The sequence below is a fragment of the Pseudorasbora parva genome, chromosome 21 (assembly GCF_024679245.1).
Source record: "Pseudorasbora parva isolate DD20220531a chromosome 21, ASM2467924v1, whole genome shotgun sequence".
Taxonomy (NCBI): Eukaryota; Metazoa; Chordata; class Actinopteri; order Cypriniformes; family Gobionidae; genus Pseudorasbora; species Pseudorasbora parva.
In genome coordinates, this window is record NC_090192.1 from 31,720,144 (window position 1) to 31,739,735 (window position 19,592).

Genomic DNA, 19,592 nt, shown 5'->3' on the forward strand with positions numbered 1-19,592 from the left:
GCTTCGGCGACAGTGTCCTGTCATAATAAAAGTCCCGCTCTTTGGAAGGCGTGTATTGTTCATCTCATTAACAATCGCTCCAGCGGCCTTGCTCAGCTCCACAACACTCGGTCCTGCTCTGCTTGATACTACGTTAATAACCGCATCCATCAACATGATTTCTGCCCAAGTCCTATTTTCCACCGGCTGTGAGGTGAAGACCACATGTCTCAGAATGTTGCGCTCAAACTTGGCGTCATTAAAATTACGCCCTTGTTTTGAATAGGCGCCCTCTAGCGGACAGAAAAGTTACATAGTGCAGCTTGGAAACTTAGGCACAGCTGGAATTGATTTTGTCAATTAGGTAACAGATCTGTTAGTAATTTTTTTCACTTTTAATAATAAAACCAGAAAAGGATAGTCGTCTTCACTTACAGTTATTTAGAGCTTAAGTGGCTTCATGACTTTTTTTTAGGTTATCAGCACCTCACAGAATGAGGGTACCTTGAGATTAACTTAAAAATTTAAGTCATTTCTCACTTTTCAAGGAGAAGGCTTGTTCAATGTCTTTTGAATTCAATTGCTCTGCTGCAATGTATGTTTTTTTTCTTCTTCTTTTTTCCTCATTCTTGAAGCTAATAGATTCTCAAGGTCGTTCTTAAGGTGAATCTCTGTTTATCTGCTGGAGGCACATCTACTCATGTGCAATTGGCTGAGAGCTCTAACTCAAGTGATTAATAATATGTGCATATAGCAGGCACTTGATGTAATGATGACACAATATCAAGCACAATATGAAGCCAAATACTTTCACGGAATATAAAGACAGTCAATGTAAACCATGATAGTTTAAAAAGATATCATCTGCACAAAATAATAAATGATAGACAGATTCATAATGGTATAAACAAAAGTAAACAAAAAATATCTTGAGCAATTTTTAAAGGGGACACAAAATACAGCCAAAATTGTACTTGTAAGGATATGTGTTGCACTGGTGCTCTGAAAATGATCTTTTGTATTTTTTCTGTCATTTATTTTGGACAACAAGCTGTTTAAATATGAGCTATCATAGGTTCACAATGCGGTAATATAATTATTAAATGATCTTCCTTCTTCCACAAAGTATTGAGCAAAACCCAACACAGTGGTAAATCTACATGGGCCTTATGTCAGTTCACACATGGGCTTATTGCCACGTTAGTTGTAGGGGGTGACTTACAAGAAGCCAAACAATAATTGCTAAAGCTTTGTCTGTATTAAAAGTGCACTATGTAATGTTTGCGTCTGCTAGAGGGCGCCTATTCAAAACAAAGGCATATCTTGATGGCGCCAAGTTTGAGCGCTGAATCTTGGGACGTGGTTTTCATCTCACAGCTGGTGGAAAACAATAGGGATAAGACTTGGGCAGACATCATGTTCATGGATGCGATTATTAATGTTACTCTAGTGTGAAGCAGAGCAGGACTGCGTGTTGTGTAGCTGAGCAAGGCCGCTTGAGCGTTAATGAGATGAACGAAACACACGCCTCATAAGCAGAGAGACTTTTATTATGCCACAGTTCCACTTTTCCGGTCATGAGTGATGGAATTATGACAAATTGACAAATTATTAGGATGGTATTTTCCATACATTATATACTTCTAGTGGAGAAACCAATGAGGGTTTGAGATCTTTCCATTTCCAATAAAAACATATGTATAAATACAGAGATCCTGGCCAAATCCATGTTGGATGATAATAAATGTAACTTGAACATTGTTTTTAGAAAACTAGTTCTGACTAAATGGGCTTTGAGCAGTTATATTTGAGGTTTTCGTTCACTTTCAGTTCCAAGCACTAATATTTATTACACACTGCTTACCTTGCTGATAATGGAGGCATCCTCTAATGTGTCCTTAGTGGAGATGGAGTCATCATCTGATTGAAATATAATTAAGTCCCTCATGATTTTTTCGCATCAATAGGCTCAGTATTAAGAGCTACTTAGCTTGAGTGTCTGCAAACAGTTCTGCTAACTAAAGGTTCATGCTCGGGGTACAGATATATTATAGAGATTTTTTAAATATTCAAAATAAAAGGATTCCTCTCTGGAGAAGTGTTCAGTCTTTACGCTCGCAAATTCCACCATGTAAATAGCAAGCCGCCATGGTGCAAGCGCAACTGGCTGTTAAAGGAAATGGGAGACACCCAAAACCCCCATGACTCATTAAGAGACTTGTTACAACCCCTTTGGACCAAGTGCCTGGCATGCTGACAATTTTTTTCGTTGCAAAAGTGGATTTGGACAAATTATTGTTCGGCTTCTTGTAATGATAAAAATGTAACTTTCATATATTTTAGATTCATTGCACACCAACTGAAATATTTCAGGTCTTTTATTGTTTTAATGCTGATGATTTTGGCATACAGCTCATGAAAACCCAAAATTCCTATCTCAAAAAATGAGCATATCATGAAAAGGTTCTCTAAACGAGCTATTAACCTAATCATCTGAATCAACTAATTAACTCTAAACACCTGCAAAAGATTCCTGGGCCCTCATTTATCAACAGTGCGTAGAAAAGGTTCTATATTTCGTCGTACGACTGAAATTTAGAATGTGTGTAAGTACACGAAAATCCGTATTTATCAAACGTGCGTACACAGTTCTTACGCACATGAGTAAGCAATCATTGTTGATAAATACCACATGTGCGTAAGTACCATGCTCGTTCACATTCATGGTCATTAGCATTCGGAAACGCCTCCAATTAACCATATATGGTGACAACACTTCCCTTTAAAAATTACGTGATTGTGTTTTTTCCTCACTGCAATAATGGCAAAGAGAGCAAAGAAGAGGAACTTCACAAACACAGAATTAGAGATACTTGTAAATGAAGTTGAATCCAACCAACAGATATTGTTTAGTTCATTCACTGCAGGAGGAATGACAAATAAAAGAAAAAATGCTGCATGGGAGAATGTCACCAATGCAGTTAATTCCGTTGGGTCTGAGGAGAGAACTGTCCCAGAAATAAAAAAAAAATGGTTTGATATTAAAGTATTGGCTAAAAAACGTGTCACAGCACACAGACGAGAAATGTCCGCAACTGGAGGAGGACAGACAACAACGGAACTTTCCCCATTGGACAACCGCATAGCCTGCATCATCGGAGACACGGCTCTGTCCGGGATTACTAAGGACGGTGACACTGATGCTCTTGCGACAGAACAAACCGGGCCATCTAACACCCAAAGTGAAGGTAAAATAAACCAACTGGAATAGGATATTGTGTTTGCATACATTTTATTTCAATTTGTAAACTTTTAATGAAATCATTCATAGGATAAACTCAATTAAATTAATGTGAACATTTGTTTCCTTAATAGCGACACCCGTTGTGCCTGAGGAGCTTGAGGAGCCGGGCCCATCCATTGCCCCTTCCATGCGCCGTGCGCCAAGAGTGCTGAGTGAGGCGGTGCTACAAAATCAAGAGGAAACAACAAAATCCATTAATGACCTAAAGGATCAACTGAGCAACATAACGAATGTATTGATTCAAATCAACGAGTCTCTGAAACAGATTGCCTCTTGCGCAAATACAATTGCTAATAAACCATAAACCGCTGACTAATGTGATTTCAGTTATTTGTTTCCACGAAGCTGCAAAACACAAAATGAAATCGCTGTAATGTTTCTGCACTTGACCAATGGCCAGACTTACCTAAAATGTCTGTATGATCCTCTGTCTTGTCTGAATGCCAGCGGCATTAGGAGGTGGCAGGGGCACTGCATCGGGCATAGGGCCGTCTGGTCTTGGGGGTTCCTGCAGAGGGATGCCCTGTCTGATGGCCAAGTTGTGTAGCACACTGCAAGCCATGATGATTTTGCATGCTTTTTCTGGCTGATACTGCAGTGTCCCTCCCGTGCTTGACAGACACAGCCATCGTCCTTTCAGCAGGCCTATTGCGCGCTCAACTGTGCTCCTTGAGCGCGCATGGGCACGGTTGTACGTCTGTTCCTGCTCGGTCCTCGGGTTGGTTAGGGGGGTCATTAGCCATGGCTTTAGCGGGTAACCTTGATCACCTAATGATGAAATAGTTTTAAGTAATTGTACATAGCCCTACAATAGCATTTTAAACATGTTGTAGCCTTAAATTCACCAATGAGCCAGCCATCCTCAACAGCGCCTTCTTGGAGACGCACACCCACAGAGCTATTCTGCAGAACGAACGAGTCGTGTGTTCCCCCAGGCCACCGCGCAACGACGTTTAATAACAACAAATTTGCATCACAAATTATTTGCACGTTAACAGAATGAAACCCTTTTCTATTTACATAATTAAATTCGTTGGTTGATGGTGCTTTTATGGCGATGTGGGTGCAGTCTATAGCTCCAATTATGTTTGGGAATCTAGCAATGGCATGAAAGTCCCGTTTTATTGCGGCTTGTTGAGGATTTCGATAAGGGAACTGGATGTAGGTTGGGGCCAAGGAAATAATTGCATCCAACACTGCCGGCATGATCCTACTCACTGATGGCTGGGATATACCACATATGTCTCCAACCTCACGCTGAAATGTGCCAGTAGCTAAAAATCCAAGGGTGGACAGGAGTTGGATGTGCACGGGAATGGCTTTCGTGCGATTTGTTTCTCTCTCCAACACTGGTCCTAAATCACGACACAAATCCAGCAGTACATTTTTGGGAAAGCGGTACCTACTTAGAAGCCACTCTGTGCTCTCGCCAAGCAGATCAGCGCGATCTTGGAAAACGCGCTCTCTGCGGAGCGCATTGTTTGCCAAGTCTTCCAATAACGCAAGATAAGCCATTGCACTGAGACAAATATATTTCACATCTGTCTTTTAAAGGGTTTGACACCAATTAAGCATTGTGTTTAAAACTAGACAAATTATAAATTGAGTGTTTTAAAGGAAACTCAGGACATATGTGGATTGCTTAATGCTTACTGTGACACTCTTAAATGCTTTTTATGTGTAGTGTCGCTATTCTACCACTAGATTATCTGCGTAAGCATGCTCAGAGGTGTGCTTATATTTACACACATTTCTACGTATAAGTACAAGTTGGTAAATCCCACACTTTGCGTGAAACTGTTCTTACGCACTCACTACGCACAGAACTGTGCGTACGCACCCTTGATAAATGAGGGCCCTGAGGCTTTTAAAAACTCTCAGCCTGGTTCATTACTCAAAACTGCAATCATGGGTAAGACTGCCGACCCTGTCCAGAAGGCCATCATTGACACCCTCAAGCGAGAGGGTAAGACACAGAAAGAAATTTCTGAACGAATAGGCTGTTCCCAGAGTGCTGTATCAAGGCACCTCAGTGGGAAGTCTTGTGGGAAGGAAAAAGTGTGGCAAAAAACGCTGCACAACGAGAAGAAGTGACCGGACCCTGAGGAAGATTGTGGAGAAGGACCGATTCCAGACCTTGGGGGACCTGTGGAAGCAGTGGACTGAGTCTGGAGTAGAAACATCCAGAGCCACCGTGCACAGGCGTGTGCAGGAAATGGGCCGCATTCCCCAGGTCAAGCCACTTTTGGGCTACAGAGAAGCAGCACTGGACTGTTGCTCAGTGGTCCAAAGTACTTTTTTCAGATGAAAGCAAATTTTGCATGTCATTCGGAAATCAAGGTGCCAGAGTCTGGAGGAAGACTGGGGAGAAGGAAATGCCAAAATGCCTGAAGTCCAGTGTCACGTACCCACAGTCAGTGATGATCTGGGGTGCCATGTCAGCTGCTGGTGTTGGTCCACTGTGTTTAAGGCCGCTATCGAAGCATCCTGGGCCTCCATAAAAACCTCAGCAGTGCCACAGGCTGATCGCCTTCATGCCACGCCGCATTGAAGCAGTCATTTCTGCAAAAGGATTCCCGACCAAGTATTGAGTGCATAACTGAACATAATTATTTGAAGGTTGACTTTTTTTTGTATTAAAAAAAACTTTTCTTTTATTGGTCGGATGAAATATGCTAATTTTTTGAGATATACCTAAAATATTTCATTTGGTGTGCAATGAATCTAAAATATATGAAAGTTAAATTTTTATCATTACATTAGACAGCCAATAATGTCAATAATTGTTACATTATGGTTGATCAGAGTTCATCTGAAATCTTTTTTTTATTATTGATTCATTGAAACGTTTTAATTTCTTAATTATCATTAAGAAATGTCTTGCTTTGTTCATTAAACACCAGAGCGACTATATTGTGCCTGCAAATACTTAAGCAGTAATTTCTAACATCAATGACGCCTTTTTTTTCTTCCACCCTGCAGAAACAATGGTTGAGATTTAAACGTCAGCAGGATAAAAATAGCTTTGTGAAAAAGTGGTTTGCTGTAAGAACACATCCTCCACCACCGGGAGATCATGCGGCTAATGGAACACATGCTAAAGCCGTCATGTTGGCATATTGGCGCTAATGGACTCTCTGTGTGTTCCGGTTTCCTTTTGTTTGAGTATCCTGCAATCTCACGTGACATTCAGAGATTTAGCCTTCAACAAATCATTACACACCACCTGTGCACATCAGCCGGTCTGATGACGAATTTCATTTGGCTCCTGGTATTTGGTATTTAATAGAACAAAACCAGCGCATGATGTGCTCTCCTTTTACCTTTTTTATTTTGTGTTTTTGAAGTACCTTTAATCACTTAAATATTAAAATGTGTGCTTGGTTGTTTTTGTGGTTGTTCCTCTGTATTCTGCTTCTGATTGCATGCTGCTGAATGGACTCATTATCCTCATTACACAGTGTGCACTGAAAAAAATGCTGTTTGTATGTCTGTTAGACAGATTTGTAGCCATTAGATATTTATACATTATTTAGACGGTACAAAATTTCACAGCACAATTTGTCTCGGCACTCAAAAAAACTACCATTATGATAAACACCAATGTAGATTTTCATATTGCTGTTCGAAGTTTAGATATATTTGAGTTATTTAATAAGCACAGAGGTTGACTTGACCTTCCATTTCCTGTCTGTACCAGATAAAAGCAGTGATTTTTAACATTTCTACCTTGGTGCATTATTTAATCAGAATGCTACAAAAATGAAAACAACCATGTTTATTTTAAATATCATTATTGGACATCATATCTGAAATGCAACAGTGTAGCAGTTTTTTTTTGTTACATAACTTTTTTTTTAAGTATGCGGTATAGCATATACTGCACAGTATACAGTAGGCTATATTCCAACCTTTGACAGTGAAAGCAATTCGGCTCAGTAGTTTCTGAGAGACGGCATGTCAAGCTGTTGGCTGTTTTTATAATTGCTTCATAAGATTCACTTCCAGTGCTGTTTCTGTTTAAAGGAATAGTTCACCCGAAAATGAACATTTTGTCATCATTTACTCATCCTCTTGTCATTCCAACTCCAAATTATTTTCTTTCTTCAGTGGAGCATATAATGTCTGTACTTCTGTTTTCCATAAAGAAAGTGGATGTTGATTTCTACTATCAAGCTGCAAAATGCACAAAAGCAAATGACTTTTGTGCTGTATTCCAAGTCTATTGACACCATATGATAAATGAATGATTAGATGAATAGTGGTAACATCTGTCCTGTCATCACAACGTGTGAAAATTAAAGACTAAAGCAAAGGGAAAGATTATCAGTGACCAGTGCCTTCAGTGTAAGTCAGTATACGAGTAAAAAATAATACTGAAGGGGCTCATAATGTCATAAAGATGAGTAAAATAACTATTGCAGTAGTTTTATGGAGATGGCAGTGAGGGAGGTAAAGAAAGTTTAGAGGATGTAGGGTAGATTTACTCCGTGTTATGGCTTATTCAGGCTGACAAGCCAGTACATGTTATTTTTATCTAATCTTTTCCTTTCACTGTGTCTGTTGTGTACACGCACACACACACACACACACACACACACACACACACACACACACACACACACACACACACACACACACACACTGTCTCCCTCTCGCTCTCCGCAGTGCATACACAACATACAAACCGGCTGCGACGTTCTTTATGGGTTTTATTTGCTTTTGCTTTATATTAGAGGTCTAATGTGTAATAATGTTTGTGTCTGTAAAATAAAGGTAAGAGGAAACCAGGGAAGAAGGGTTGTCCACTGAGCCGCTTTCTCTACCACTATAAACGGTTTATGGTCTGACCTATAGTAATGCATCCACTCTGCAACTACACAGTTCTCTTATGGACTTTATAATAAAATCCAGCCTAAACATTTCCCTGGATTCTGTTACCATGAGCCTAGCTGAAGTATGCTGTGAAGGATTGTGGGTAAAGAAGTAATGGCCAATTGAATTCCTTACATTTTTCAGTGTTTCTCAGCACTGGGTTCCTCAGTTTGCATGCTGTTTCAACACATTATACACTGGTCTGGAGGTGAAACGGCCACCTTGGGAAGCTAGAAGTGCTGTCACATCTGTCAGTCTTCAGCTCTGACAGTATTTCCCGTGGCACCACAGGAAAACTGTAATCTATTCCTCTTGGAGCACTACTGGTGATTTGTAATGTTTCTATAATTCATTATTTTCCCTAAAATGCAGAGTATATGATTTTATTCAGGATGAATTATACATGATTGGTGTTCTCCTGCTGCGTCTCATGGCTTAAAGCTGGCTAAGACAAAATTATGATTTTCTCTTTCCTTGAGCTGAACTCTGTACAATAGTTCTTTAGTCAAAAATAGAAACATTCACTCTGTATTTAAAAGACAAGCTGGTAGTGAATATCAGGCTGTGTGTTACTTATTGGCTTAAAGTCCTCGTGAACCAGAAGTTGCAACCGAATGCATTTTATTTTTGCCACCGGTGTTGTGGTGTATTTCCAAATTAAACATAATATAGAATAGAGAGCGTAGTTTTATTTTAGCGCACCTTCTCTTTATCCTCTTCATTAAGGGGAGTGGATATTAAGTGGATATTAAATTCGAAAGGTTGTGAATCAGCGGATTGATTCATGATTCGGATCGCGTGTCAAACTGCCAAACTGCTGAAATCACGTAACATTGGCAATCTGAATCATGAATCAATACACCGATTCACAACAGTTTGAATCTTTATTTGAGGATTGAAAACAAACCTGGAAGAGAAGGCAATGCTGAATAAAGTCGTAGTTGTTATTTTTGGACCGAAATGTATTTTCAATGCTTCAAGAGATTCTAACTAACCAACTGATGTCACATATGGACTACTTTGAGGATGTTTTTATAATCTTTCTGGACAGTATAGTCACATGTATTTATTGCAAAAACTGACCAAAAAAATGTAAAATGTATTAACTCATGTTGCATTCCAAGTCTTCTGAAGTCATACGATATCTTCATGTGAAGAACAGAGTTGATCTTAAAGGGGGGGTGAAACACTCAGTTTCAGTCAATCTCATGTCAATCTTGAGTACCTATAGAGTAGTATTGCATCCTTCATATCTCCGAAAAGTCTTTAGTTTTATCATTTTTATAAAAGAAATATGGGCTGTACCAAGTCTTTCCGGAAAAAACCGAGCGCTTGGAGGCGTATCGTGTGGGCGGAGCTAAAGAATGACAAGCGCGGAAAGCGGTGACGTCCTCAAGCGTGGAGAAACCCATCTATCTCAGCTAATGCAGATAATGATCCACAATCAAATCTGAGGCTGAAATAAATTGAACAGGAGAAACGGCAACATCAGGATGTCCGTCTCTGTGGTATGTACTGTATTTAGGGGCCTTTGTGTGCAGTTTATGAGGACATGATTCGGTTTATGGACTATTGTATGTGACTAGACCTTAGAGGTAGCAAGCAAAACTGTTTTGCACGTCAGAGTCAGAATAGTGTAACGTTATACAGAACAACAATGGAGTAACCGTAAGCGCATTTGAATGACGAAGCACGCGATCGTATCGTTTACTGATGTTTACTCATGCGACGGTAGCCAATAGCAGAGACATTTGAAGTTGATTTACTCACCGGCATCTTCCAAAGCAGGACTGCTCTGTCAAAAACACACTTCTTTGGTATGATTTGGTGAAGTCCTGTGACAGCAGTGACCGTGGAAATCCACTTTGCGACGCGACTGAAGCGATGCCTTGAAGCTTCCCGTCATTTCTGCGTTCAAATCGGTTCAAATGCAGCGCTGCCTTCCCGGAATGCTGTGCTGAAGCGTTGAAGTCGCTCGACGTCACCCATAGGAATAAAGTGGAGCGCGGCGCGTCATAAGTGTTCACGGACGACTGGATCTGCACCTGAGAGACTGTTTACAGCGTGCATTTCCTCTCTCCCCCTCTAGTCACGCGCGCGGACCCTTCCGGGAGAAGAGCCCGTACGGCCCATACAAGGACCTTCCGCTCTATTTAACGTCAAGTAGACCCATACTCGAAAAAAACTCGCCGAAACTTGTGAGAAACCGGAAGGAGTATTTTTAACACAGAAATACTCCATCAAACGTCCAACATTAGTTTTTGAAACTTTGTCTATGTTTAGGATGGGAATCCAAGTCTTTAACAGTGTAAAAAGCTCAGTATGCATGAAACAGCATTTCACCCCCCCTTTAATGTTTTAGTCGTTGAAATGATGATCGCGCTCCTTTGCGAACAGAACACACATGCACTCGTTTATTCATATTTCTGATTCAAATGATACACCGGGCAAGTTTAGAATGACGCGATCGGTCACGAGACACACGAGAGCCAATGGCATTTTACAATCAAAGCTGACGTAATGACGCAGTTGGTCACGAGACACACGACAGCCAATGCTCTCAAAGCTGACGTGACGTTTCTTCCGGCGGCAATATTTGAAATTTATTATTAATCTTTGGCGGGTGGATTCAACGTAACTGATCGCTTTTGGGGATTTTCTTCACACAAATCAATCGTTTGGCCTCGGAACACTTGGGATATTTGTACTTTCTGAATAAATTATGTATGCAGTCGTATCCTGTTTTTTATAATACACAAATGGGTAGGTTTAGGGAAGGGATTGAGTAACGCGTTCAAAATGTGTCTGAATATGTTTAGGGGCAGTGTGTGTGTGTGTGATGGGTAGGTTTAGGGGTAGGGGCAGTGTAGGGGGATAGAATGAAACGGCGTTGATAAACACGCTAAAAAGCGATTATGCGTCTTGATAGCACGCCAAAATGCCATACGAATTGGCGTGTCATATATACGCCATTTCATGAGATCAGTCTGGGAATGGAGAAAAAATATTACCACTTAGCGCCTCTGGTGGATGTTTCACCCAAAAAGTGCAGTTAAACATACCTGGAGGTACATAATTAGGGTGTTGCAAAAATGTAGGCAGAGTCACGTATTTCCAATGAGCCTGGGTTGTGGAAAACACAGTGTATTGTAGCCACGGAGCGAACAAAACTAGGTAAGAGATTGCAGATTTTACCCAACCTAAAAAGCCTCAGGATCTTTCTAAAAAGCTCTAGTCCAGAATCATATTAAAACGTGGATACGTTCTAATGAAGTGTAAGGCTTGATTTCCTTCCATTGTCCATTGCACTCATTCCTGTTGCGTGTTCTCAAGCCGGCAACCAGCATGAGCGTGAAAAATTACTTTCTCCAATATTTTGAATTCAGACTGCTGTACCCCTTTCAACCACTATCTGTCTATATATCATATTGCACTTTTACATTTTTAACCGCATGGAATTCATTGTGTGGACAAAAACAATTTCCCTGATAAGTATAAGAAACAATTTATAGTGCATTCCATTGTCCTCAGAAGTAGGACAGTTCTATTTCCCATTTGGAACTTTTAACTAAACCGACCCTTCAAGTCGGAGTTGCGACTGGGAAACTGCAAAAAAAAAAAAAAAAAAATCCAATAGAGCTTCTCAGCTCATCAACCGCAGTAGAACAATAATGTATTGTTTATAAGCACGTATCAATAGTGCACAGATTACTGTCCAACCTCTATATATGGACACGATACTTTGTGCATTATCCGTGTAACCAAAATACGTTGTGGGTTTTTATTTTATTCATTTGTTAATATTTCAAAAGAGCAAGCAAAACAAATGTTTGTCTGGACGTGTGTATATTAGTTTTCTGCCTTGTGACATCATTCCCAACTCCGACATGCAACCTATCATTACACTAAACGTTCAGCAGTTTGTGGTCACAATAAGATTTTTTTAAAACATTTTGAAAGAAGACAGAGGCTGCATTATTTAACAAAAAGACTTTAATATTGTGAAATATTATGACGGTTTAAAAGAACTGCTTTCTATTTTAATATATTTTAAATGAAAATATTCCTGTGATGGCAAAGCTGAATTTGCAGCAGCCATTATTCCAGCCTTTAGTATCATACGATCCTTCTGAGATCATTCTACTGATTTGGTGCTGAAGAAACATTTCTTGTTATTATCAATGTTATAAACAGTTATGCTGCTTAATATTTTTATGGAAATGGTGACATGTATTCTTTGATCTTTGAATGGTAGTCTTCTATTTTTTTATTTTTTTTATTTTTTGTTGTTGCTGTAGCATTTGGTTTCATCTCTAGAATTTTAGCCCTTCTCACTGGCCTTTTTCACACATTCTCAGCTGAATATAGGCTCTTGTGCCAGTTTGTTTTTTGTTCCATGTTTACAGATTTCAGAGGACTATTAGATGTTTAGAGCTGTTAGTCTAACGTAAAACCATTACCTCAGCTAACATCATTGCCCTGCTTACATACAGCTTGAGGTTAACCTATGGCCGAAGCCCAAGTACTGTTTACATCACTCTGTGGTCTATGAGCTAAACTTAGCCTGCACAATCCATTGATTTCACCCCCAAAATCCTTCCAAATATTTGTGTAACTATCACCGCCGTTTTATAGTTGCTAAGTAGAGCGAAGGTAGAGCGAGAGCTGCACACAGCCTTGTATAAAACATCTCTGAGTACCTTTTTTTCAATATCTCCCGGTAGCAAAGGTTTGGCCACTTTGGTAACCTTGACCTGTTTCATGTGTCCTTCTGGTGGGTTTAATTAGCCACATGTATGTTCCTTTGGTGGTACTGATGTGTTTTGTGGTAGTTGGTTGATTCACACATCACACAAAATACCTGTTTGAGTTATAATTACTGAGATATCCAAATTTGAAGGGCTTGAGGGATATAAAAGGTCATTTGTTGCCATGTGTTTCTTCTTGAAGTAGGCACCTTGATCTCCCGAGGACCACACACAGCCATCGGTCGTTGGTACGATTTGCTGATCAGACCTAGTGTTCAAATCCAACTGGGTTAAACCGTGGTCATTTATTTGAATATTTATATTATTTGTATATATATTTTTATTATATTTATGTAAACAATATACTTTTATATAATATTTCTATCATTTGATGGTGACTTGTCTCTTGCAAGAGATAGATTTAAACCACTATGTTTGCCTCGGTATGACATCCGCAATATAGGAAATGTATACAAACCTGGCTAGATACAAGTAATTGTATTGTCTCACCCTGGAAAAAGCGGCAGAGGTTACTGATACTAATGATTATCAGGTTTTCTGGGCTGAGTGAAGTGGAGAAAAGTGAGAGTTTATTTTAGGCAGAGCCCAACAGGTGAGCTAGATTTTCAAAAGCCCCAGATAATGTGGATCCGTCTTGAGAGCATCCACTTCAAAGACACACCAGCAGACTTTATTAAAGACTAATGTGCATGCACTGGCTCTGAGACGTCAACAGACAGGAAGTGATTTTGCTGTTTACCTTCAAGCTGGATTCGTCAGTAGACTTGATCATTTTGAGTTTGTTCTGGATTTGCTGAAATGCTTAAAGAGCAGTTTAGCCAGAAATGAAAATTCTGTCATTGTTTGCTCATCCTAATGTTGCTTAAAACCCATGTGAACCCATGTAATCTCCCTTTTTCCATGCAATGAAAGCATATAGTGGTGATGTGAAGCTCATAACAGTAATCCATATGATTTGAGCACTATATTCCAAGTCTTCTGAAGATATACACTAAAAAAAGATTTTAAAATATGCATGCCCAAATAAGAATTAAGCGCTGTGGTTGAGGGCGATGCTTATATTTTGGTATATCCATCTTTATAAGACCTGTAATAAGTCATTAGCAACTACTTTTATTGTACTTTTTGTCCTTGAAAGTCCCCTGCAGGGACACACTCTGTGATTGTGTGGAATGAAAGAAAAATATGTTTTTCATTTTGTGTTCAATGGAAGAAAGAATGTCATAAATTAATAACTGAATCATCTTAAAACTGATGTAATTTTCTTCAAACCCTTAAAGGGGTCATGACATCAAATTTGCCTTACAATAAGTCTTTGAAACATTAAAACATCCTTCAAGTTTCCTAGCTTATAATCAAGCTCCAAAAACTAGTTTTGATATTGCGTCATATGTGACGTCACACAGGCAAATACATTTGCATATTACTGCCTCAAGAGCAAGACATTGACGAATAGTTATTTACATCATCACACCATAGGCCCGCCCACTGGTGTTGAGTCGCTTAATGGCAGACATTTGCCTACAATGGATGTGAACGTCAAATAGAACTCATTATAATCACATCGTATTATAATACATTGTCCATACTTGAGTCTGTTGACAACAGGACAAATGGAAGAGTGTAAGAACATTAGCTTTGATGCGTCAAAATCAAACAGCTTGTTTATGTCTCTGTACAGACTTCATAAGGGTCCCAGCTTTAAAAAAAGGTAAATGGTTTATTTTCATGGTATCTCGGATCACGTCAGAGAATTATATTTGTTCTGAGCATTTTGTTTTGTAAATGAGGCACAGTGTAATGGAGAGTTAGAAAATAATTAATTACATTTTTTCAGGTACAGTACGTTTATTTAACATATAACGTATACATTTATTTCTCATCTTTTGTTGTTTGATTAATATTAATAACACAGACAGGTATTTTAGGCTGCTGTCACTTTAAGGCTAAATGCTAGGATCTAATATAACGACTCTGGTATTCACCAAGCTGTTTACGTTCACTATAGCCATAACCAACTCTATTTACATGAGATATTCCACATGTATGGGAATCTTGTCAACTTTGTCTGTATTTGACCATTTAGGCGCAAAGAGAACTGAATTAAGGATTGTGCACTTCATGGTGCGTGTCACTCGGCGATGCTAGATTGAGTTATTTTTTTCAGAACTTGAACTTACTGCTCATGATAACTTAATAAAACCTTTTTGAAGATCTATGTTAAATGTACACAGACGACGCTTTGAAATCTTTACATCTGACTTGATCTCCGTGCTTTCTAAAATATCCTGACTGGAAGTTAATTGATAACGAATTGTGATTGTATGGTCATTTTGTTCTCCAAAATGTACCATTACGAGATGGTTATCTTAGATAGGCTATTCGTGAGTGACTGAACACTGCTACTCGCTTTAGTATCATCATCTTGCAAAGACAATTTAGGACCGAAGAAATATGTGACAACATGATTTTTTCATGATAAGTCCGAACACTGAAAATAGAGCTAAAATGCATCACAAACCATCAGTAAATGATTTCATAATGCTTTGCCTGTAAATGGTGGTGTTATGATGAATAATGTTTTCAAAGCGCTTATTCACATGCAATAGCGACTGGCCGTTGTACAGATTCCTATGCATTGACATTAGCCACTCATGACAGTGACCGCTAATGGTCACAGGTGCCGCCTAAAAACAGATAATTTCAGCTGGATGATGGAAACTGGATGAAAATTATATTTTTCCCACATTTGTTTGTTTTGTTTTCCCCCCCAAAAAATGTATTTGTATTATAAGTGAACCTCAAGTTACACAATTTTCTTTGATTTCATTTTAAAATGTCATGAACCTTTAAAGATGTACAATTAGTTGGTAATTAATTAATGCAGTCATAAAAGAAACTGGATTTTGAGTGTGTAATGCAAGAGCACTGAAACATGACGGATTATATTCTAGGTGTCATAACAGATGGTTGCAGGCGCATTTGCATGTTCTGTGTAGAAGGAAGCTAGCTCGCACCTAAGACCAAAGGATAACGGTATGCCAACTGCACCAGCTCACTGTAGGTTCTCCCGCTGTGAATATGGAGATGGCAGGCATCCTTGGGCACCCCTCATTTACACACACACCCCGTTAGGTAATCTCATGGGAGATCCCAGCCTGTTTGATCCTATCCAACAAGGCACAGCAGGCAGGGGGTATAATCAGCCAGCTCAGCTATCCCTCCACTTCCCACCTCTCCCTCTCTTCCTCCTTTCATCCCTCTTCTTTTGTCAGTGCATAGTGATAGATAGGGTGCTCGTGGCAGAGTTCTAGCGATTTCTGTTTTTTTGATCAAGACTTGGTGCTGGAGATGCATCACAAACCAGAGTGGAATGATAGACTTGTTATTCCAGGAGGCTACAGTACTATAGGTCAATTTAATGTCATATTTGTTGGGTGAGAATGGCTTTTCTCCAGGTTTCATACATTAAACAGCTTATTATGATATAACAGAATGTATATCAGTGTTTTCAGCACATTTAACATTTGCATAATATACTCATACGTATGTTTACTTATACTGTTATTTATAGAGCAGCCATTAATTCTCAAGTGATTCACAAAAATACATTTATTTTTGTTTTAAAATAATATTTTTTTATTATAAAAGTATGAGTTATTGTAACTGTTGTAATTGTTGTTGAAATAAAATAAAATAAGAGATATATAATATTCTATATATACATGTACGTACACTAGCCAGTTTCTGCCGTTATTAGTTACTCTTGACTTTCATATGGCTTTTCTCTGAAACGTGGAATTTACAGCCACCTTTTAAATATTTACTGATGCCTCTTAAACAAGAAACTGGTTATTTTCAAGTCCATTTCCTCTCTATAACAGCCACTAATGTTCGGTCGGTGGGAGAAAGCCGACAGAATGCTTTGAGTCTATCAGCCTGTCATGAATATTTCAGCGTTTCATCCAATTCTAGAATGGCCCGATAGCCTTTCAGGGGAGCCGTTGTATGCTGCTCACCATCCACATTATGAAGCACTGATTACGGTAGATGTTTTTTACTGAAAGTCAGCTGTAAAAGTCAAAGAAGTCATTGGGTACGTTTTTTTTCACGGAATATAAATCATTTTGAGCCGAGCTATTCCTATAGCAATGCCTCAAAACAGACGTTCACACTTTGGCATATAACGTTCATTGACAGTTTCTGTGAAAGTTCTGTTCAAATTTCTCTCAAACAGTGTTATTGTTAAAATATTACGAACTCAATTACAGTCAGTTATTTAGACCTTTCATTTGACTTATCTTTTGTAATCCTTGAATAATGCTTACCAGAATAGCAGTTTGTTTAGTCAGGTGCGATCTTGCAAACAGGAAGTGCCTTTATCTCACAGATTACTGAACCCTAATGAACAGAACGAAGCTGATAGACTTTCCGTGAAGCAAAATGTCAGGTTTTGCATTAAAAACACAGAATTCATTTATCCATGATGCTGAAGTGCTGTTCTGTGTTGTCATGGCGACGGACTGAACACTTGTTCCCATGGCTCCTGTAATGTGTTAGTTACCTAGCACTCATCCCCCATGACTGTACAATATAGATTGACTCCAATTGGTTAGAATTTAAGAAATCAATAATTTTCATTTTCAAGACGTATTCAAGCGTTTGGCATTTGGTGGTGTAATATTGACCTATGTAGGTGTCATTTGTACCATTTATTTTTAAGGCATGCTAGATCTGGTCAAATTAAATAAAGCCTTCCTGTAACAGTAGAGCATGATGCTAACTAGGGATGTGTCCGAAGCAGAAAACTATGTTTGGAAAGGAAGTAACACATTCTATGGAGCCTTTAAAGAGACATGGTGATGGGATACATTATAAGATATGAGGAGGGAGTGGGGGTAATTTAATTAGGGCTGTCAATTTAACTTGTTCATTTAATTAATTAGTTAAGAGGAAAATAATTATGTGTAAAAATGATTAACGCACCCCGAACCAGACTTGTGTCGTTCATCTTACATTTCATAGTTGATGCTGATGAACATGATGCAGGGCAAAAACTCACTGCATGATAGAGCCTGCATTCTGCCACTGAAATGTAAGCTATTGTGTAAAAAGGCCCCTGTATGAGTTTTTTTCCCTCATATTTATATCATGATAGTTAACAATATCAGAGGAGTAACAAGGTCAGCTCAAGCATTGTTTTTATCCTAAATAGCAAGAGTGCAAATGGGATATTGATTTTATACAACAGTTCAATAAATAAGAAGTTAATATTGTGATATATTTTAGACTCAATATTGTATGCGTTTGCTCCATTTGCCACTGAAAATATTACCAATAAAGCCAGAGCAGAACTGTTGGCATTCTCCAAGCAACACACAGGGGGTTTTAGTTTCTAAATGAATCCGTGTTTTGAGCGATTCAGTCAGGTGAACTAATGATTCATAAAGAGAGTGGTTTACTTAATTCCTGAATGAATCAGCCGTTTGGATGGATGGATGGATGAATGGATGGATGGATGGATGGATGGATGGATGGATGGATGGATGGATGGATGGATGGATGGATGGATGGATGGATGGATGAATGAATGAATGAATGAATGGATGGATGAATGAATGGATGGATGGACGAATGAATGAATGAATGAATGAATGAATGAATGAATGAATGAATGAATGAATGAATGAATGAATGAATGAATGAATGAATGAATGAATTTTCACAGTCTTTACTGGTATTTTTACTGGTAATAGATCGTGTGAAGACCTTTTAAAAAATACTGTTAAATTGAGGGGGATTTGATCTTGATTCAGTATCAATTCATATGTATATAGCCTACTGTACATATAAGGAAAAAATTAGTTTGCCTTTTTAGCTCTATTTTTAAAACTTATATTAAATGATATTTGCTCGCATTCATTAATAAAATTAAAAATATTAGGATGTACGTTATTACACTCTAAAAAAAATGCTGGGTTAAAAACAACCCAAGTTTGGTTGAAAATGGACTAACCCAGCAATGGGGTTGTTTTAACCCAACAGTTTTGTTTAAACCCCACAATTGGCTTGTTTTAACCCAGTGGTTGGGTTAAATGTTGCTAAAGACAACCCAATTGCTGGGTTAAAACAACTCAGCCGTTGGGTTAAAACAACCCAATTGCTGGGTTAGTCCATTTTCAACCCAACTTGGGTTGTTTTTAACCCAGCATTTTTTAGAGTGTAACATTTTAAAATTTCACATTTAAAGAAATCTAGTGTTTGATCATCTAAATATATATTAAAATGCAAAACCTAAAAATAAGTAAGCAGTTATGATCTGCAATACTTTTTTGAGCGACTAGATACATTCATTAAAGAGCCATACAGGCACCAGTTAGTAAAGGCATTACAAATGAAAATTATTATTTTTCCAGTCACAAAATGACTGTAATTTGCCTCTTTGAATTGGAATTCTGTATTTTAACTTTTATTAAAAACTAATTATAATATAAATAATAAAAATATTAGAAAAATATATATTTTAGGTGGTTATTATTCGCCCACAAATAGTATTTAGTACCAAAATATATCCTCACAATATTCAATAAATATTTTTAAACTAAAATATAGAACATTTATTTAATTGAAAAATAGTTAATGTGTACGGTCACATTTGACCAAAT

The 19,592-nt window shown here is 38.4% G+C and overlaps 1 protein-coding gene across 3 annotated transcripts in view; it reads left to right on the top strand.

Moving 5' to 3' along the window:
- Positions 1 to 19,592, top strand: part of ndst2b (N-deacetylase/N-sulfotransferase (heparan glucosaminyl) 2b) — an 81,532-nt gene that overhangs the window by 27,867 nt on the left and 34,073 nt on the right. The gene's annotated exons all lie outside the window — the stretch shown is intronic.